Source organism: Bombina bombina, chromosome 5 (genome assembly GCF_027579735.1).
Source record: "Bombina bombina isolate aBomBom1 chromosome 5, aBomBom1.pri, whole genome shotgun sequence".
In the NCBI taxonomy this organism is placed as follows: Eukaryota; Metazoa; Chordata; class Amphibia; order Anura; family Bombinatoridae; genus Bombina; species Bombina bombina.
Window position 1 is genome coordinate 548,546,816 of NC_069503.1, and position 6,049 is coordinate 548,552,864.

At 37.2% G+C, this 6,049-nt stretch overlaps 2 long non-coding RNA genes across 2 annotated transcripts; one reads left to right on the forward strand and one right to left on the reverse strand.

Moving 5' to 3' along the window:
* The first annotated feature begins 781 nt into the window (after positions 1-781).
* On the forward strand, positions 782-1,921 carry LOC128659426 (uncharacterized). Its single transcript, XR_008402379.1, has 3 exons — positions 782-835; positions 1,028-1,084; positions 1,852-1,921. It is a non-coding gene; the product is annotated as an uncharacterized LOC128659426 (long non-coding RNA).
* LOC128659425 (uncharacterized) lies at positions 1,011-3,751 on the reverse strand. Its single transcript, XR_008402378.1, has 4 exons — positions 3,257-3,751; positions 2,709-2,908; positions 1,826-1,947; positions 1,011-1,092 (listed from the first exon to the last, which is right to left on the reverse strand). It is a non-coding gene; the product is annotated as an uncharacterized LOC128659425 (long non-coding RNA).
* Positions 3,752-6,049: the final 2,298 nt, after the last annotated feature.

Here is a 6,049-nt window from a genome sequence, read left to right on the forward strand (position 1 = left end):
AACTATAACTATCCAACAGCCGATTTTTTTAAATTTTGAGAGCGAGCGCTGAAAATGACCTTCAAGACTTTGAGTACCACTGTGAGAAAGGCGCTATATAAATAATAATTATATATATATATCATCCTTCTCCCTCACCATGGCCCTTCTTTTGTGTTCCCCTCACTCCCCTATGCCCCTTCATTTGTTGTTCCTCTATATCCTTTTTCCTCATGTCATCTTTCTTCTCTTTCCCTCCCAAGGCCCTTTTTTTTTTCTTTCCCTACCTCACCAATACCTGAATTTTATACGCTGTGGCCATTGCATCCTTTTTTCTGTAATGTGACTTCAAAAATTTAAAATATAAAAAATCAACCATGACCTTAAATGCCTATTAGGGTCTGTTGACAATATTTTCTATATATATTTCACTACCTGGCCTGTATAGGTTTATATTTACATTATGATTCACTCATCACTAACAACTTTTGTCCACTAATACACGTGTTAGACTTACCTGTCTCTTATCCTTGATGTTTTCCAGATCAACGAAAATACTCTGCAGGCCGATCATCAGCCCCAAGCACGTCTCAGCCAAGTTCTGGTAAGTACCTAAATAAGGAATACAAAGTAGGTTTTAGAATAAAAAAAATGGATTGAAGATTAGATTTCTACTCCCAGAGTATTACATTCAAATAGTAGTACCCTGTCCCAGTTCCCTAGCCCATCACTAATAACTATTGTTCACTAATACACATGTTAGACTTACCTGTCTCTTATCCTTTATGTTTTCCAGATCACCGAAAAAAATCTGCAGGGCGATCATCAGCCCCAAGCACTGATCAGCCTAGTTCTGGTAAGTATCTAAATAAGTAATACAAAGTAGGTTGTAGAATAAAAAAAATGGATTGAAGAATAGATTTCTACTCCCAGAGTATTACATTCAAATAGTAGTACCCTGTCCCAGTTCCCTAGCCCATCACTAATAACTATTGTTCACTAATACACGTGTTACACTTACCTGTCTCTTATCCTTGATGTTTTCCAGATCACCGAAAAAAATCTGCAGGGCGATCAGCCCCAAGCACGCCTCAGCCTAGTTCTGGTAAGTACCTAAATAAGAAATACAAACATAGGTTTTAGAAAAAAATAGATGTATTGAAGATTCGATTTTTCACACAGAGTATTACATTCAAAATGTATCCTGTCCCAGTTCACTAGCCCTGTTACCTTTTTATTGGAAAGTTACTTTCCATGATCAAGTGTTGTGCTTCAAGATATAACCAAACATTTTTCTTTCATGATTTCATACTAGAATCTGCTAGAACAGCAAATGAACCTACTTAATTACAGTATCTGATAATCAATTTTTCTTTGTTTTCTAATATTATCTTTGTTTTAGAAATCAATAATGTAAGCCTGGTCCACGTTTGTTTTTTTTTTCTTTCCAACCCATGCATAGTGGCATAGTGCTTGCTTACATTCTTTATTTATAAAATAACAATAATAAGAAGACAACAAAACAAATGTTATGATAGGACTATACATTTATAATGCTGCTTTATATTTCCTGCTCTTTCAAAATATTGAAAGTCAAATATTTGTTTAATTATCCATTGTATCGCGATTTTAATATAATGACTTTCATCAGCCTGATAAGGATTCTGCCGGCCATCCACTTGTTGCGACTATCAGCTGACCATTCTCTGCTAAATGTATGGCACACTATTCACCTTTTCATTAAAAAAAAATTTTTTTAATGCTTTACAATTTAAAAAATAAAAAATAAAATTCCAAATAAATATTGATGTCTTCACACAAACTTATTATCTATAATTTAGTATACCTTGGCTTGTGCTGATTTTATTCTAGATTTAACAGCGTTAGTAACTCGGATTCGGATCCCACCAGTAGCAGCCTTCGGAAGTGGAGAGATGCCCACTACTCCTCCACGTAAGTTATAACAAACTGAAAATGTAAACAAACAAGACAGGCAAAAATTATCTTGACATTTTATGTAATTAAGCCTTTACTATATCAAAAATAATCAGCTACAAATGATTTATAACGCAATTTTTATACAAATAAATTTATTAAAGGGATACTAAATAAAAAAAAATTCTTTCATGATTCAGATAGAGCATGAGATTTTAAGCACCTTTCTAATTTACTCCTACTATCAATTTGTCTTTGTTCTCATGCTATCTTGATTTGAAAAAGCAGTACTGTAAGCTTTAGAGCCGGACCATTTATTGTTCAGCACCTGGGTAGCACTTTCTGATTTGTGGCTAAATGTAGCAAACCAATCAGCAAGCTCTACCAAGGTGGTGAACTAAAAATGGTCCGGGTCCTAACCTTTTATTAATGCTTTTTCTAATCAAGATGCATGTTCTATCATAATCATGAAAGAAAAGATGTGGGGTTAGTATCCCTTTAATTGAATATAACTTTTATTTAGATTTGACAGAGAGATAAAATCGGTCCATCCTGGATATTAAAATATATTTGAGCGAATAATGTATAATAAAAGTTTGTGGATAGTCTGTTGCTGTATTTTTCTTAGATATTATGGAAGAAATATTTTAGCGAGAGTCTTTCTATGTCTGTACAACATGTCTACAAATACATTGTTTTTCATACAACAAAATAATATTTGATTACTGTTTCATCGATTTCAGAACTATGCGGCATTTCTGCAGGTGGAAGCCATAGCAGTCAACTGCATTCACCTGTTCTTTGTGTAGAGGGAAGTCCTGTTGAAAATATTCAAGCAACATGCTTTTCACCATCGTCATCTGTCATCGTTGACCAAACATCAACAGAAGACCATGCCCCCATTGTGGATGAGCAGACAGCCCAGACTCAAGCTCCTCAACTGGAAGAACAACATCGGTATAGCCGTACGGAAGAATTACTTCTGGAAAATTTGCTGGCAACAAAAAAATTAACAAAAGCGGTCAACAATATGAGAAAAGATGTCCATAGACACATAGACAGGGCATTAGCCCGTGTCAACAGAGATCAGAGGCAAGCAATTGATCAAATGCACGAATCCATATTGGATGCAATATATCTGAATCTACACAATGTTTCCTGACCTGAAACATAGATAGAACTTTATTATATAACATAATTTTATGACTCACACTTGTGATACTTATATTATTTTACAAAGTTTAAAAATTGAAAGTTACATTAAAAACCGTCTTTATGAGCAGCACTCCATGCCGGTTTAATAAAAATTATTTTGAAGTAAACATGTATTGATAATTCTTACCCGTGAACTCCTTGTAGCATCCTCTTTTTTAAGGTCTGTCTCCTCCCTCAAAGTCAAGTCTACAGTTTTTCTTTAGAATTCTATGAAAAACATGAGAAAGAAACACAGAATATTTTATTAATAAATGTAAATAAATTATGGAATGTGTGGATTAAGTGGTAAATTTAAAAGTCACTCACTTGTTTGTGCCTCTGTGCAAAGCATTACTATTATTGTTTTTTTTTCTTATGAGGAGCGGACTTCCAGAATGACAACACTGTCCTAGAGATTAACCGTATTTTTTTGCGTATGGTAGCTGCTGGCTGATTGTTCAATTTATATTTTTTTGGATCACTAATATTTTTTCTTACTGCACAAAAATATTATTCTTAGTTGTAATTCAATGTTTTTTTTCTTAAACATTAAGACAATAATTTTGGATAACAGTCTCCAAAACTCCCACTAACTAATAAAAAAAATTGTGGCTTAACTTGAACTGTAACTAATGTGTGACAATGCTTACAACAGAAACTTTTCGTGTAACGTGTAAATATGTGTTAACAATTGTAAAATTAGGATGAAGGTGCACTTATTAATTATAAACGATTTAAAATAAAAAAAGGATACACTAGTATAAATGCTTGAGAAAGCTTGTTTAGGGCGGCTAAATCAATATCTAAAAAAATAATGAAAAATATAAAGAAAGTCAATAGAAAGTTGAAATTGTAATAAAATCAACCATCAAAACCTTGGGAAGTAAAATTTGGAATTTGGGAAGTTACTTTATTGATGACCTCTAGCTAACTAAAAAATATCATCCGAATAAGAGATCTTTTGCTTTAGGAGCCATGATGATTGATTTGTCATGTAATGACAACCAGCAAAGCCGGATTTGCCTAACGGGATACCAGTAAATGTATTGTTGGGCGGGAGCAGATATGGCTAGAAAAGCTAGAATTTAAAGTGCTGATTAATGGATGTAATTGGGCTTTACAGTGCATATAGCAAGAATATGTTGAAAAAATTAATTAAAAAATTATATACTATAATTTGGAAAAAAAATATTGTGGGGAAGGAGTATCACAGTAATCTCACCTTTGTGAAAAATTGCATGTGTGCATTATACTGAGTGGACGGAAAATAGGGATGTTCGCCCAATTTTCCAGGGATGATTTTAATTCCCAGTACAGTACTGACTGGCACACTGCACAAGTGGGTCAGCAGGAGATTATATGATCCACTTTTTAATCTGAATCAAAGCTGAGAGCTGGGTAACCCAGCATTGGAAGATTTATTTTTAAAAATGTCATCTGCTCCAGGAGATGGGGGGACAACTGTGCACGATGAGGTGAAAGTGTATTTCCTGTGATTGAAAATACACGTTCACTGTGGACGCTGGTTGGGGGACAGGAAAGTAGCTCTTGGGCTACCACAGACAGGACAGGCCACAAATACCTCTTTTCATCCCAAAATGTCAAGGGATCAGTACTGGGGGGCAGGGGAGGTTGAGATAGGTAAAGCTTAACCGTGTCGGCAGCATTGCTCTCTTTCATTGGGGGATCTCTAATGTCTCCAACCAATGTGCCCAGTGTATCAGCCCAAAAAGTAGCTGCTGTGGTGGGACGAGGACAAGCAGCAGTGCTAGAGGTTTTGGGTGACAGAGTCTCACTATCAGACTCTGTCATCTCTTCATCTTCCTCTACAGGTGACATTTTTTTTTTGTCTATCACGCACCCTCTGTATCAATTTGTCCCGCCATGAGGTCTAGGTATTTGTACGGAGTGCTATCTTTCCCTTTACTCTAGGATCACAAAGTGTGGCTAGCATATAGTGAGGGCTACTGTCGATGCACTCTTTTACGCGCCGAGTCAGTTGCTCCTTCAACCTCCTTACAAGGGCAGCAACATCATCATGAAGATTACCACCAGGCAATACTTCCCTATTAGTAAGGAAATTATCTAATAGGTTAGAGAGGTGAGTGAAGAGGGGAATGACTTGTGCCAGGCTAGCGTTCTCTTGACTTAAATTTTCTGTCACCGCCCGAAAAGGTGTGAGGACTGCCACTACCTGTTCAATCATGGCCCAGTCATCCCTGCCCAGTGGTCTGTCAATGCCAATGGAATGTTTGTATGCCATTGCATGGATTGCCTTTTGCTGTTCAAATATACGCTCCAGCATATCTAATGTGGAGTTCCATCTAGTACTCACATCTTGTTTGAGCCGGTGCTCTGCAAGTCCAAAATTTTTCTGTTCCTGCCTAAGGAGATGGCTATCTTTGACACTATGATGGAAGTGGCCAGCTATTTTTCGGCAACACTCAAAAAGTGTTGCCAACCTTCCAGTATCGTGATCGAGGGCAAACTTAACAACAAGATGCAGTACATGTGCCGAACAGCGTATACCCACAAACCCGCCATCCCGTAGCGCCTTTAGCATATTGGCTGCCGCATCGGTGACAACAAAACCTATTTGTACCTTTGTCCCTGCCTGCTCTCCTAGCCACTGAGCCACCATATTACTCAGTACATGTCGGATGTTCTGTGAGGTGTGCTGATGATCCATCACCTCAGCATGCAGGAGAAAGGAGCGGTACCCCTTGGCTACTGCACCAGTCACTGAGTCAGCGGTTTTTGAGCCTGAACTTTTGGCTGATATAACTGGTGGTGACACATTTGGCAGCCACCAATGTGCCGTCAAAGACAGGAAGGCATGTTGGCCACTAGGAGCACTCCATAGGTCAGTGGTGAAGTGCACTGACTGTCCAGCAGCCTTTACCAGCTCCTCCTTCAAAACAACAACGCATGATCTGTAAAG